Here is a 13,363-nt window from a genome sequence, read left to right on the forward strand (position 1 = left end):
TTGCCAAACCGAGTCCTTTGTCCTTTGAAGAATGTCTCTTGTTGTCTATTGGATAAGTTGTAGTAACGTCGTAGGGTGATAGACTGTATACTCTGTCTGTTCCTTCCTAATCTGTGTTCACTATGCTCCCCACAGTAATCTTGAAGGGGACTCTCATCAAGAAACCTCAACAGAAGCGAAGGACGTCGCCCTGCAATTACAAGGAAAGATGATTTGTCTTGGACACCCAGGACCTGATTAATTCTGAACAGCGCCCTGGGGCATGTACAATATTTATTGATAAATTGTGTGGTTTGTTTGTTTAATAATTGCTGGCAAGAATTACATTTAGTTGAAATTATTTTACAGTTCAGCAGTGTAATTTTTTTAATCAGATATTGAGTTATGAAGGAATACGACTTTTACATGACAGTTGCTTTATGGAGGTTGTATTGTTTGATGTGCAAATGGAAAGTTGTGAAGATGTTAATAGTTAACTCTATTCAAAAAGCCCAGCCAGAAAGGCTGCATTGAGCTCTCCAATATCAACTGTGTGGAGATAGTGTGCAGTGAAGTCCCAATCCCCTGCAGCAACAAGTACCCCTTCCAGGTAAGACCACTGGAAAGCTAATTACTGGAAAGCTAATTACTGGAATGCTAATTACTGGAATGCTAATTACTGGAATGCTAATGACTGGAATGCTAATGACTGGAATGCTAATGACTGGAATGCTAATGACTGGAATGCTAATGACTGGAATGCTAATGACTGGAATGCTAATTACTGACAATTGGGAACACTTTACAATGACGTTCATTTATAAATAAGCCATGACACAGTTTTTTCAATTATGCATAAATGTCTCAACAGGTTGTCCACGACAACTGTTACCTATACAGTGGGGCAAAAAAGTATTTAGTCAGCCACCAATTGTGCAAGTTCTCCCACTTAAAAAGATGAGAGAGGCCTGTAATTTTCATCATATGTACACTTCAACTATGACAGACAAAATGAGAAAAGAAATCCAGAAAATCACATTGTAGGATTTTTAATGAATTTATTTGCAAATTATGGTGGAAAATAAGTATTCCAGATGACATGAGGATGTCCATACGTTTAAAAGGGCTAATTTCAACTACAACCTAACGAAATTAACATTTAGTTCCAGAAATGTTAGGACTGCTGTACTAATGTTTAAAATGGCAAATTACAACGTAAACTGTAAACGTACGTGGCCTAGGAAAGGACAGACAATCTCAGAAGAAGGACAGGGTACTTTAACCTGTTAAGTCTATAGGGGCGCTATTTCATTATTGGATAAAAAAACGTGCCCGTTTTAAGCGCAATATTTTGTCACAAAAAGATGCTCGACTATGCATATAATTGACAGCTTTGGAAATAAAACAGTCTAACGTTTCCAAAACTGCAAAGATATTACCTGTGAGTGCCACAGAACTCATTCTACAGGCGAAACCAAGATGAAACTTCAAACAGGAAATGAGCAGAATCTCTGAAGCTCTGCTTCTCCCTCCAACCCCGGACCCACAGGTAAATATGCATGATAAGTCACCTCTATTTACTTCACTGTGCCTGTAAATGTACAGTATGTTGCTGAGTCACATTAATGCTAATGATCAGTGTTTCCCTTACATCGTGCCACTAGCGGCGGCTCTCTGACCCGGGCCAGAGGGTGGTGTGGTGGTAGCGCTACAAAACTACAGTCCCCATGAAGACACAGACCTGCCCCTTCACAAAGACCAGGAGTACATCCTGACTGACAGTTCCCACCATAACTGGTGGACGGTACAGGACCACAGAGGGTAAGGAGAGACAGCGTGATAACCATATGACAACGCTATGTCAACCCCATGACAACCCCATGACAACCCCATGACAACCCTATGCCATATGATAACCTTATGACAACTCTGTGATCCTATCTGTAATATGTATTATTGGTTTTATAGTTGTACACACCTACAGTATTCATCCCATTTTGTCCATTCCTTCAACAGAAACTCAGGTTTTGTACCTTGCATGTACTGTATATAGCGGAGAAATCCTGCAACAACTTCAACAGGTTTGAGTGAGTCTGATATATACCAAATACGATTTTCCTGACTATTTATAAAGTATAAAATAACATTTGTACCCTGTTCAGCCTTTTATTTCAGACATCTTATTGGTTGTCTTTGTTGTTTCTAATTCACACTCTTTTTTTGCAGATGGTACAACAAAGACATAACGAGAGGGAGAGCTGAGGAACTTCTGATCACAGAGGTAAAACAACGCCGACCATCTTCAACTTGGTATTACACTGTACTACGGAAGAAAGAGGAAAGACATGTTGGGCTTGATTCAATCAAAAAGCAAGGTTATCAGAATTACAACCAGACTAAACTGAAACTAGAGAGAAAGCATTTTTTGTAATTTTTTGTAAGTTTTTGTAATCCCTAAAAAAGACATATATGCACACCACACCACACCACACACACACACCACATGCACACGCACGCGCACACACACCACACACACACACACACACACACACACACACACACACACATACATACATACATACATACATACATACATACATACATACATACACACAGACACACAGACACACACAGAGAGTGAAACATGACATTTGAAACTGCGGTGCAGTTTACTCAGGTCCAGGATTTCCTGTTGTAAATATGTCATGCTGGATTTTACAGACAGATGAGACATGGTGCATGGTGACAGTGGAAGGGTTGTATAGTGTGACAGTGGGAGGGGAGGGTTGTATAGTGTGACAGTGGGAGGGTTGTTTAGTGTGACAGTTTGAGGGTTGTTTAGTGTGACAGTGGGAGGGGAGGGTTGTGTAGTGTGACAGTTTGAGGGTTGTGTAGTGTGACAGTGGGAGGGGAGGGTTGTGTAGTGTGACAGTTTGAGGGTTGTGTAGTGTGACAGTGGGAGGGGAGGGTTGTGTAGTGTGACAGTGGGAGGGTTGTTTAGTGTGACAGTTTGAGGGTTGTTTAGTGTGACAGTGGGAGGGGAGGGTTGTGTAGTGTGACAGTTTGAGGGTTGTGTAGTGTGACAGTGGGAGGGGAGGGTTGTGTAGTGTGACAGTTTGAGGGGAGGGTTGTGTAGTGTGACAGTGGGAGGGGAGGGCTGTGTAGTGTGACAGTGGGAGGGTTGTTTAGTGTGACAGTTTGAGGGTTGTTTAGTGTGACAGTGGGAGGGGAGGGTTGTGTAGTGTGACAGTTTGAGGGTTGTGTAGTGTGACAGTGGGAGGGGAGGGTTGTGTAGTGTGACAGTTTGAGGGTTGTGTAGTGTGACAGTGGGAGGGGAGGGTTGTATAGTGTGACAGTGGGAGGGGAGGGTTGTGTAGTGTGACAGTGGAAGGGGAGGGTTGTGTAGTGTGACAGTGGAAGGGGAGGGTTGTGTAGTGTGACAGTGGAAGGGGAGGGTTGTGTAGTGTGACAGTGAAAGGGGAGGGTTGTGTAGTGTGACAGTGGGAGGGGAGGGTTGTGTAGTGTGACAGTTTGAGGGTTGTGTAGTGTGACAGTGGGAGGGGAGGGTTGTATAGTGTGACAGTGGGAGGGGAGGGTTGTGTAGTGTGACAGTGGAAGGGGAGGGTTGTGTAGTGTGACAGTGGAAGGGGAGGGTTGTGTAGTGTGACAGTGGAAGGGGAGGGTTGTGTAGTGTGACAGTGAAAGGGGAGGGTTGTGTAGTGTGACAGTGGGAGGGGAGGGTTGTGTAGTGTGACAGTGGAAGGGGAGGGTTGTGTAGTGTGACAGTGGAAGGGGAGGGTTGTGTAGTGTGACAGTGGAAGGGGAGGGTTGTGTAGTGTGACAGTGAAAGGGGAGGGTTGTGTAGTGTGACAGTGGGAGGGGAGGGTTGTGTAGTGTGACAGTGGGAGGGGAGGGTTGTGTAGTGTGACAGTGGGAGGGGAGGGTTGTGTAGTGTGACAGTGGGAGGGGAGGGTTGTGTAGTGTGACAGTGGGAGGGGAGGGTTGTGTAGTGTGACGGTGGGAGGGTTGTGTAGTGTGACGGTGGGAGGGTTGTGTAGTGTGACAGTGGGAGGGTTGTGTAGTGTGACAGTGGGAGGGTTGTGTAGTGTGACAGTGGGAGTGGGAGGGTTGTGTAGTGTGACAGTGGGAGTGGGAGGGTTGTATAGTGTGACGGTGGGAGTGGAGGGTTGTGTAGTGTGACAGTGGGAGTGGGAGGGTTGTATAGTGTGACGGTGGGAGGGGAGGGTTGTGTAGTGTGACAGTGGGAGTGGGAGGGTTGTATAGTGTGACGGTGGGTGGGAGGGTTGTGTAGTGTGACGGTGGGAGGGGAGGGTTGTATAGTGTGACGGTGGGAGTGGAGGGTTGTGTAGTGTGGGAGTGGGAGGGTTGTATAGTGTGACGGTGGGAGGGGAGGGTTGTATAGTGTGACGGTGGGAGTGGAGGGTTGTGTAGTGTGGGAGTGGGAGGGTTGTATAGTGTGACGGTGGGAGGGGAGGGTTGTGTAGTGTGACGGTGGGAGTGGGAGGGTTGTGTAGTGTGACGGTGGGAGTGGAGGGTTGTGTAGTGTGACGGTGGGAGGGGAGGGTTGTATAGTGTGACGGTGGGAGTGGAGGGTTGTGTAGTGTGGGAGTGGGAGGGTTGTATAGTGTGACGGTGGGAGGGGAGGGTTGTGTAGTGTGACGGTGGGAGTGGGAGGGTTGTGTAGTGTGACGGTGGGAGGGGAGGGTTGTATAGTGTGACGGTGGGAGTGGAGGGTTGTGTAGTGTGGGAGTGGGAGGGTTGTATAGTGTGACGGTGGGAGGGGAGGGTTGTATAGTGTGACGGTGGGAGTGGAGGGTTGTGTAGTGTGGGAGTGGGAGGGTTGTATAGTGTGACGGTGGGAGGGGAGGGTTGTGTAGTGTGACGGTGGGAGTGGAGGGTTGTGTAGTGTGGGAGTGGGAGGGTTGTATAGTGTGACGGTGGGAGGGGAGGGTTGTGTAGTGTGACGGTGGGAGTGGGAGGGTTGTGTAGTGTGGGAGTGGGAGGGGAGGGTTGTATAGTGTGACGGTGGGAGGGGAGGGTTGTATAGTGTGACGGTGGGAGGGGAGGGTTGTGTAGTGTGACGGTGGGAGTGGGAGGGTTGTATAGTGTGACAGTGGGAGGGGAGGGTTGTGTAGTGTGACGGTGGGAGTGGGAGGGTTGTGCAGTGTGACGGTGGGAGTGGGAGGGTTGTGTAGTGTGACGGTGGGAGTGGGAGGGTTGTGCAGTGTGACGGTGGGAGGGTAGAGTGGGTGTTGTCTATTTCAAGCTCTTCTCCTTTGGGGAGTCTCACTGTGTAATCATGTCAAGCCTTATTCCCATAAATTGAGATTGTAAAAGCAATTTCCACATCACTCAAGAATGGTATGACATACAAAAAATTCAACCTAATGGACTCAACAGACACAATTATGATTCATCCTACTGAAATAAAATGTTGTGTTTGTTTGTGCAGGGTAAGAAAGGAGCTTTTGTGGTGCGAGACTCCAGGCATGCAGGCGTCTACACTGTGTCTGTCTTCACTAAAGCCCCAGGGTAACTACTGCCTGTTTCAGCCATGTCACTCAGCTTCAATGACAGTCAGTTAAAGGGGCAATCAGCGATTGGTATTGGGACATCCCTAGCTCTGTCTATGAATTTGAAAGTGGTTACATGTCTCCAGCCCCATCCCTCAGCTTTTTACCAAAACAGTGGTGGGTTGTCTGTTTGTTTGAACTGCATATATATGGCATAGTTACATGATGATGAACCATGTTCATATCCAACGGGCAGAAGAACCCGCGGGTGAAGCACTACCAGATCAGACAGTCAGAGGCAGAGACGTCCACGTTTTACCTGGCAGAGAAATACCTGTTCAGCACCATTCCTGAGCTCATCCAGTACCACCAACACAACGCTGCAGGTATTTACGTTATCTGTGGCTCACCTGAGCTACCTAATACATCTGTTTACAGCCAGGCCAGTGTGACCTATTTGGACATGCACCACAAGACTGTGTTTGTTAGTCCGTTGAGATAAAGGCACCTTCAGGGGTCATGTAAGGTTTCACCAGCACACGTGGATCTCCCACAGTAGAGAGGGAGATGGGAGAGGAGCGTTAATGTAGTTTGAAATGGTTCTATACGTTCTATGGTCCCGATGTTCTTCCCTTAGTATAGCGTGGAATCGTTTCCTTGCATCAACATTCTACAGAGGAAACTGCCTGTAAAATAATAGTTCATGAGTTCTATTGTTGAGGCAGAATAGCCTAATCCCTCTACATTATCTAACTCCCAGTATATGCAAATATAGTTTTGTTGTTTCATCTTGACATTCAACCTGTGTGTGTGTGTGTGTGTGTGTGTGTGTGCGTTCGTGTGTGGTGTGCGTGTCGTGTGGGTTCGTGCATATGTGTATTCTCTGCAGGTCTGATCACCTGACTGAGGCATCCTGTCTCTCAGGGTAGAGAGAATTCTCAGAGCCCTGCGGAACTCTCAGAAGGTCAGAGGTTGACCTGCTGCTTCTGTCTCCAGGCAGCCAGCAGCAATTTTGTTTGGTTATTGATTATGAAAGGTATCATAGAGATAGTTAGAGGACTCATTTTTGCATCTGTGCCATTATGGTGTCTGTTACAGCATGGGCAGATGAGTCCTCTAACTATCTCTATGGAAGTTTCCTAATCCTGAATTACATGACAATTCTAAAGATCAAACACAAAGCAGATAACACACCAGACGCTTATATGTTATAGATAAGTTACTGTGTAATAAAGATATGCTTTAACAACGCATATGCATGATAGTGAGAATTGGCGTGTGTTTTGCTATTCTAAAAGCATTAGGACTGTGATGACATAATTGGTGATGTAAGGTAGACTTGTGTGATGAGGTACCCAGGTGTAGCAGCCCCAGCTGTTACCAATAGGCAGGCAGCTCCACCAGACCCTGAAAACGTCCAGACAGGAGGGACTACCTGGAGGAGAATGTGGCAGGCAACCACAGTGTACCATGTTGTGTTCAGCCTTGATGTATTTTCCAATAATTGCATTAGTATGTCATTATTACCTCTGCACTCTCTCTCCCCCTTCCCCTCTTTCCTTCCTTCCTCCCTCTCCCCCTCCCTATCTCTCCCCCTCGCCCCTCGCCCCTCCCTCCTTCTCCCCCTCCCTCTCTCTTCCCCTCACCCCTCCCTCTCTCTGTCTCTCCCTCCTCCCTCCCTCTCCCATCTCCCCCTCTCTCCCTCCTCCCCCTCCCCCTCTCTCCCTCCTCCCTCCCCCTCTCTCTCTGGTCTTCTCCTGAGGTCATCAAGTACTGCAAGTTCAGCAGCAAGTCTGGTCCTTTGGTAGGTTTATTAATCCTCTCTGAGAGAGTCTGGTCCTTTGGTAGGTTTATTCTTCCTCTCTGAGACCGTCTGGTCCTTTGGTAGGTTTATTCATCCTCTCTGAAACCGTCTGGTCCTTTGGTAGGTTTATTCATCCTCTCTGAGAGAGTCTGGTCCTTTGGTAGGTTTATTCATCCTCTCTGAGAGAGTCTGGTCCTTTGGTAGGTTTATTCATCCTCTCTGAGACCGTCTGGTCCTTTGGTAGGTTTATTCATCCTCTCTGAGAGAGTCTGGTCCTTTGGTAGGTTTATTAATCCTCTCTGAGACCGTCTGGTCCTTTGGTAGGTTTATTAATCCTCTCTGAGAGAGTCTGGTCCTTTGGTAGGTTTATTCTTCCTCTCTGAGAGAGTCTGGTCCTTTGGTAGGTTTATTCATCCTCTCTGAGAGAGTCTGGTCCTTTGGTAGGTTTATTCATCCTCTCTGAGAGAGTCTGGTAATTTGGTAGGTTTATTCATCCTCTCTGAGAGAGTCTGGTCCTTTGGTAGGTTTATTCATCCTCTCTGAGACCGTCTGGTCCTTTGGTAGGTTTATTCATCCTCTCTGAGAGAGTCTGGTCCTTTGGTAGGTTTATTCATCCTCTCTGAGACCGTCTGGTCCTTTGGTAGGTTTATTCATCCTCTCTGAGAGAGTCTGGTCCTTTGGTAGGTTTATTAATCCTCTCTGAGAGAGTCTGGTCCTTTGGTAGGTTTATTCTTCCTCTCTGAGAGAGTCTGGTCCTTTGGTAGGTTTATTCATCCTCTCTGAGAGAGTCTGGTCCTTTGGTAGGTTTATTCTTCCTCTCTGAGAGAGTCTGGTCCTTTGGTAGGTTTATTAATCCTCTCTGAAACCGTCTGGTCCTTTGGTAGGTTTATTAATCCTCTCTGAAACCGTCTGGTCCTTTGGTAGGTTTATTAATCCTCTCTGAGACCGTCTGGTCCTTTGGTAGGTTTATTCATCCTCTCTGAGACCGTCTGGTCCTTTGGTAGGTTTATTCATCCTCTCTGAGACCGTCTGGTCCTTTGGTAGGTTTATTCATCCTCTCTGAGACCGTCTGGTCCTTTGGTAGGTTTATTCTTCCTGTCTGAGAGAGTCTGGTCCTTTGGTAGGTTTATTCATCCTCTCTGAAACCGTCTGGTCCTTTGGTAGGTTTATTAATCCTCTGAGAGAGTCTGGTCCTTTGGTAGGTTTATTCTTCCTCTCTGAGAGAGTCTGGTCCTTTGGTAGGTTTATTCTTCCTCTCTGAGAGAGTCTGGTCCTTTGGTAGGTTTATTCATCCTCTCTGAAACCGTCTGGTCCTTTGGTAGGTTTATTAATCCTCTGAGAGAGTCTGGTCCTTTGGTAGGTTTATTAATCCTCTCTGAGAGAGTCTGGTCCTTTGGTAGGTTTATTCATCCTCTCTGAGACCGTCTGGTCCTTTGGTAGGTTTATTCTTCCTCTCTGAGACCGTCTGGTCCTTTGGTAGGTTTATTCATCCTCTCTGAGAGAGTCTGGTCCTTTGGTAGGTTTATTAATCCTCTCTGAGACCGTCTGGTCCTTTGGTAGGTTTATTCATCCTCTCTGAGAGAGTCTGGTCCTTTGGTAGGTTTATTCATCCTCTCTGAAACCGTCTGGTCCTTTGGTAGGTTTATTCATCCTCTCTGAGAGAGTCTGGTCCTTTGGTAGGTTTATTCTTCCTCTCTGAGAGAGTCTGGTCCTTTGGTAGGTTTATTAATCCTCTCTGAGAGAGTCTGGTCCTTTGGTAGGTTTATTCTTCCTCTCTGAGAGAGTCTGGTCCTTTGGTAGGTTTATTCATCCTCTCTGAAACCGTCTGGTCCTTTGGTAGGTTTATTCTTCCTCTCTGAGAGAGTCTGGTCCTTTGGTAGGTTTATTCATCCTCTCTGAAACCGTCTGGTCCTTTGGTAGGTTTATTAATCCTCTCTGAGACCGTCTGGTCCTTTGGTAGGTTTATTCATCCTCTCTGAAACCGTCTGGTCCTTTGGTAGGTTTATTAATCCTCTCTGAGACCGTCTGGTCCTTTGGTAGGTTTATTCATCCTCTCTGAAACCGTCTGGTCCTTTGGTAGGTTTATTCTTCCTCTCTGAGACCGTCTGGTCCTTTGGTAGGTTTATTCATCCTCTCTGAGACCGTCTGGTCCTTTGGTAGGTTTATTCATCCTCTCTGAGAGAGTCTGGTCCTTTGGTAGGTTTATTCATCCTCTCTGAGACCGTCTGGTCCTTTGGTAGGTTTATTCATCCTCTCTGAGAGAGTCTGGTCCTTTGGTAGGTTTATTCTTCCTCTCTGAGAGAGTCTGGTCCTTTGGTAGGTTTATTAATCCTCTCTGAGAGAGTCTGGTCCTTTGGTAGGTTTATTCTTCCTCTCTGAGAGAGTCTGGTCCTTTGGTAGGTTTATTCATCCTCTCTGAAACCGTCTGGTCCTTTGGTAGGTTTATTAATCCTCTCTGAGACCGTCTGGTCCTTTGGTAGGTTTATTCATCCTCTCTGAGAGAGTCTGGTCCTTTGGTAGGTTTATTCTTCCTCTCTGAGACCGTCTGGTCCTTTGGTAGGTTTATTCTTCCTCTCTGAGAGAGTCTGGTCCTTTGGTAGGTTTATTCTTCCTCTCTGAGAGAGTCTGGTCCTTTGGTAGGTTTATTCATCCTCTCTGAAACCGTCTGGTCCTTTGGTAGGTTTATTAATCCTCTCTGAGACCGTCTGGTCCTTTGGTAGGTTTATTCATCCTCTCTGAAACCGTCTGGTCCTTTGGTAGGTTTATTCTTCCTCTCTGAGACCGTCTGGTCCTTTGGTAGGTTTATTCATCCTCTCTGAGACCGTCTGGTCCTTTGGTAGGTTTATTAATCCTCTCTGAGAGAGTCTGGTCCTTTGGTAGGTTTATTCATCCTCTCTGAGAGAGTCTGGTCCTTTGGTAGGTTTATTCATCCTCTCTGAGAGCGTCTGGTCCTTTGGTAGGTTTATTCATCCTCTCTGAGAGAGTCTGGTCCTTTGGTAGGTTTATTCATCCTCTCTGAGAGAGTCTGGTCCTTTGGTAGGTTTATTCATCCTCTCTGAGAGAGTCTGGTCCTTTGGTAGGTTTATTCATCCTCTCTGAGAGAGTCTGGTCCTTTGGTAGGTTTATTCATCCTCTCTGAGAGAGTCTGGTCCTTTGGTAGGTTTATTCATCCTCTCTGAGAGCGTCTGGTCCTTTGGTAGGTTTATTCATCCTCTCTGAGAGCGTCTGGTCCTTTGGTAGGTTTATTCATCCTCTCTGAGAGAGTCTGGTCCTTTGGTAGGTTTATTCATCCTCTCTGAGACCGTCTGGTCCTTTGGTAGGTTTATTCATCCTCTCTGAGACCGTCTGGTCCTTTGGTAGGTTTATTCATCCTCTCTGAGAGAGTCTGGTCCTTTGGTAGGTTTATTCATCCTCTCTGAGAGCGTCTGGTCCTTTGGTAGGTTTATTTGTTTCTCTGTGAGACTGTTGTCAGACACTGAGCTTCTTCAAATTCTAAACCGTTATCATATTAGAGGTATGATGAATGAATGTTGAATCTCCTCTCCTCCCCTTCTCCCCACTCCTCTCCTCCTGCCCTCCCCTTCTCCCCACTCCTCTCTCCTCCCCTCCTCCTCCCCTCTACTCTCCCTTCTCGCCTCTCCTCTCCTCCAGGTGTGTTTATGTGGGAGGTGTATACTGAGGGGCGTCTGCCCTATGAGAACCGGTCTAATCTTGAGGTGGTGGAGGCCCTGAATGCAGGTCTGTGGCTGCTAAAACCGAGACAGGCCCTAGAGGCTGTGCACCTCCTCATGGAGTTGTGCTGGAAGGAGGTGGGTGGGAAGAACCTACCTGTTTCACACCTGTAGCTTACTGACTCACCTGTACTGTTAGTGTAGTGCGGATGGGTGTAGTGTAGTGTAGGTGGGTGTAGTTGGGTGGGTGTGTGTGGGTTGGTGTAGTGTGGGTGGGTGTGGTTGTAGTGTGGGTGGGTGGGTGGGTGGGTGGGTGGGTGGGTGGTTGTAATGTGGGTGGGTGTGTGTAGTGTGGGTGTGTGTAGTGTGGGTGGGTGTAGTTGGGTGGGTGTAGTTGGGTGGGTGGGTGGTTTTAGTTGGGTGAGTGTGGGTGTAGTTGGGTGGGTGAGTGTAGTTGAGTGTAGGTGTAGTTGGGGGTGTGTAGTTGGGGGGGGTGTATGTAGTTGGGTGGGTGTGTGTGGGTGCGTGTGGGTGGGTGGGTGGGTGGGTTGAATTATTTGAATCAGTGCTAGGGTAAAAAATGAAATTTGAACCCCTTGGGGTCCCCAGGACCGAGTTTGGGAAATATTGCAGTAGACAGACTCACCTTTACCTTAATGATTCAGCTTGGTAGGTTGGTTCACCTGTACCTTACTGATTCAGCTTGGTAGGTTGGTTCACCTGTACCTTACTGATTCAGCTTGGTAGGTTGGTTCACCTGTACCTTACTGATTCAGCTTGGTAGGTTGGTTCACCTGTACCTTACTGATTCAGCTTGGTAAGTTGGTTCACCTGTACCTTACTGATTCAGCTTGGTAGGTTGGTTCACCTGTACCTTACTGATTCAGCTTGGTAGGTTGGTTCACCTGTACCTTACTGATTCAGCTTGGTAGGTTGGTTCACCTGTACCTTACTGATTCAGCTTGGTAGGTTGGTTCACCTGTACCTTACTGATTCAGCTTGGTAGGTTGGTTCACCTGTACCTTACTGATTCAGCTTGGTAGGTTGGTTCACCTGTACCTTACTGATTCAGCTTGGTAAGTTGGTTCACCTCCACCTTACATAATGTCTTGTGATTGAGCTGTCTTTTCCTGTGTAGAAACCAGACGACCGTCCTTCCTTTGCTCTCCTGCTGCACGAGCTGGCCTCGCTCTCAGACCTCTGAGCCTGAACAAACAAGCTTTTCAGCCAAACCTGGTGTGCTAACCAGCTATCCGCGGTGAATCATGGCAGAATAATTTTGCTCAACCAAACTGAAGATACTGTATGAAATATACTTAGCTAGCTGTGTTTATGTTATTTATTAATTTCCTTCAAGTTTCTATTTATTTTGTAGCAAATCATATTTTTATAAAATGTAGAAATCTACTTCTCTTGTGTCTTGATACATTTTTTCTGTCTATTGTGTTAATTAGTTGTTTCATAAGCTCACTTTAGTTTGATTTTACTGTCTGTCGCTCAAAGTCTGACCATCAGAGGGCACCCACAACCCATTTACCCATGATGTCATAATGCAGGCTATTCCCATCATCTACAGACTTTCTTATGTACTAGGATCTCTGTATAGCAGGCTACTGCAGTTTTACTACCAAATAACCACAATGCATAATACTCATTACAGTTCACTTGTCTATACCGTAACTGTAGTAGTCTAACTGTAGGTGGGTTTAATGTATCCAGTGTTCTCACGCAGACACACAAACACACTGCCCTGATAAAGTATGAACTGAGTCTGTGGGTTCCAGACAGCCCTACATGCCTGCTCTGGTTGCTGTGACAACGAGGTCTGACTGGGTACAAGAACTGGCATAGTAATACCCTGTCAGGCAGAAAGTATACATAGAATTACAAGTATGATCTCTGTGGGAGTATGGATGTATCTAGATGAATATAATAGATAAATAGAGATATATCGACATATACAGAAGCAGATAGATATAGATAACTCCATACAGTAGGGTACCTATGCAGTTTAAGGGCTTTTCCATTAAATCTCTATACAATCCATTGTAAGGTGACTGAATGAAATACTCAAAATATTTAGTTTTCTTCTAAAAACACCTGTGCCTCTATGGCATACTAGGCCTATACAGTTATGTAAAGGACTGGACGCTGTATCCTGTGTAGTTGATGTGATCAAAGTTCAGTTTGACACCATCTGTCCTGGAAACCGGGTCATTGACTTGCCTGTGCTGTGCATGGTAAGTAAGTAATATCCTGCAATATCCAATCAAATGGAAATGGGGAAGAATGTGAAGCACGTTTCAATGTTGTCCTAATGGCTATGATATAATTTCAAGGGGAATAGTTTTTTAGAGAATAGCGATAGATAGGTG

General features: G+C 46.3%; 1 pseudogene; it reads left to right on the forward strand.

The window, feature by feature from the left end:
* Positions 1-1,477: 1,477 nt before the first annotated feature.
* LOC118938756 (tyrosine-protein kinase ITK/TSK-like) lies at positions 1,478-12,192 on the forward strand (annotated as a pseudogene).
* Positions 12,193-13,363: the final 1,171 nt, after the last annotated feature.

The sequence above is a fragment of the Oncorhynchus mykiss genome, chromosome 14 (genome assembly GCF_057628025.1).
Source record: "Oncorhynchus mykiss isolate SJ-2025 chromosome 14, ASM5762802v1, whole genome shotgun sequence".
Taxonomy (NCBI): Eukaryota; Metazoa; Chordata; class Actinopteri; order Salmoniformes; family Salmonidae; genus Oncorhynchus; species Oncorhynchus mykiss.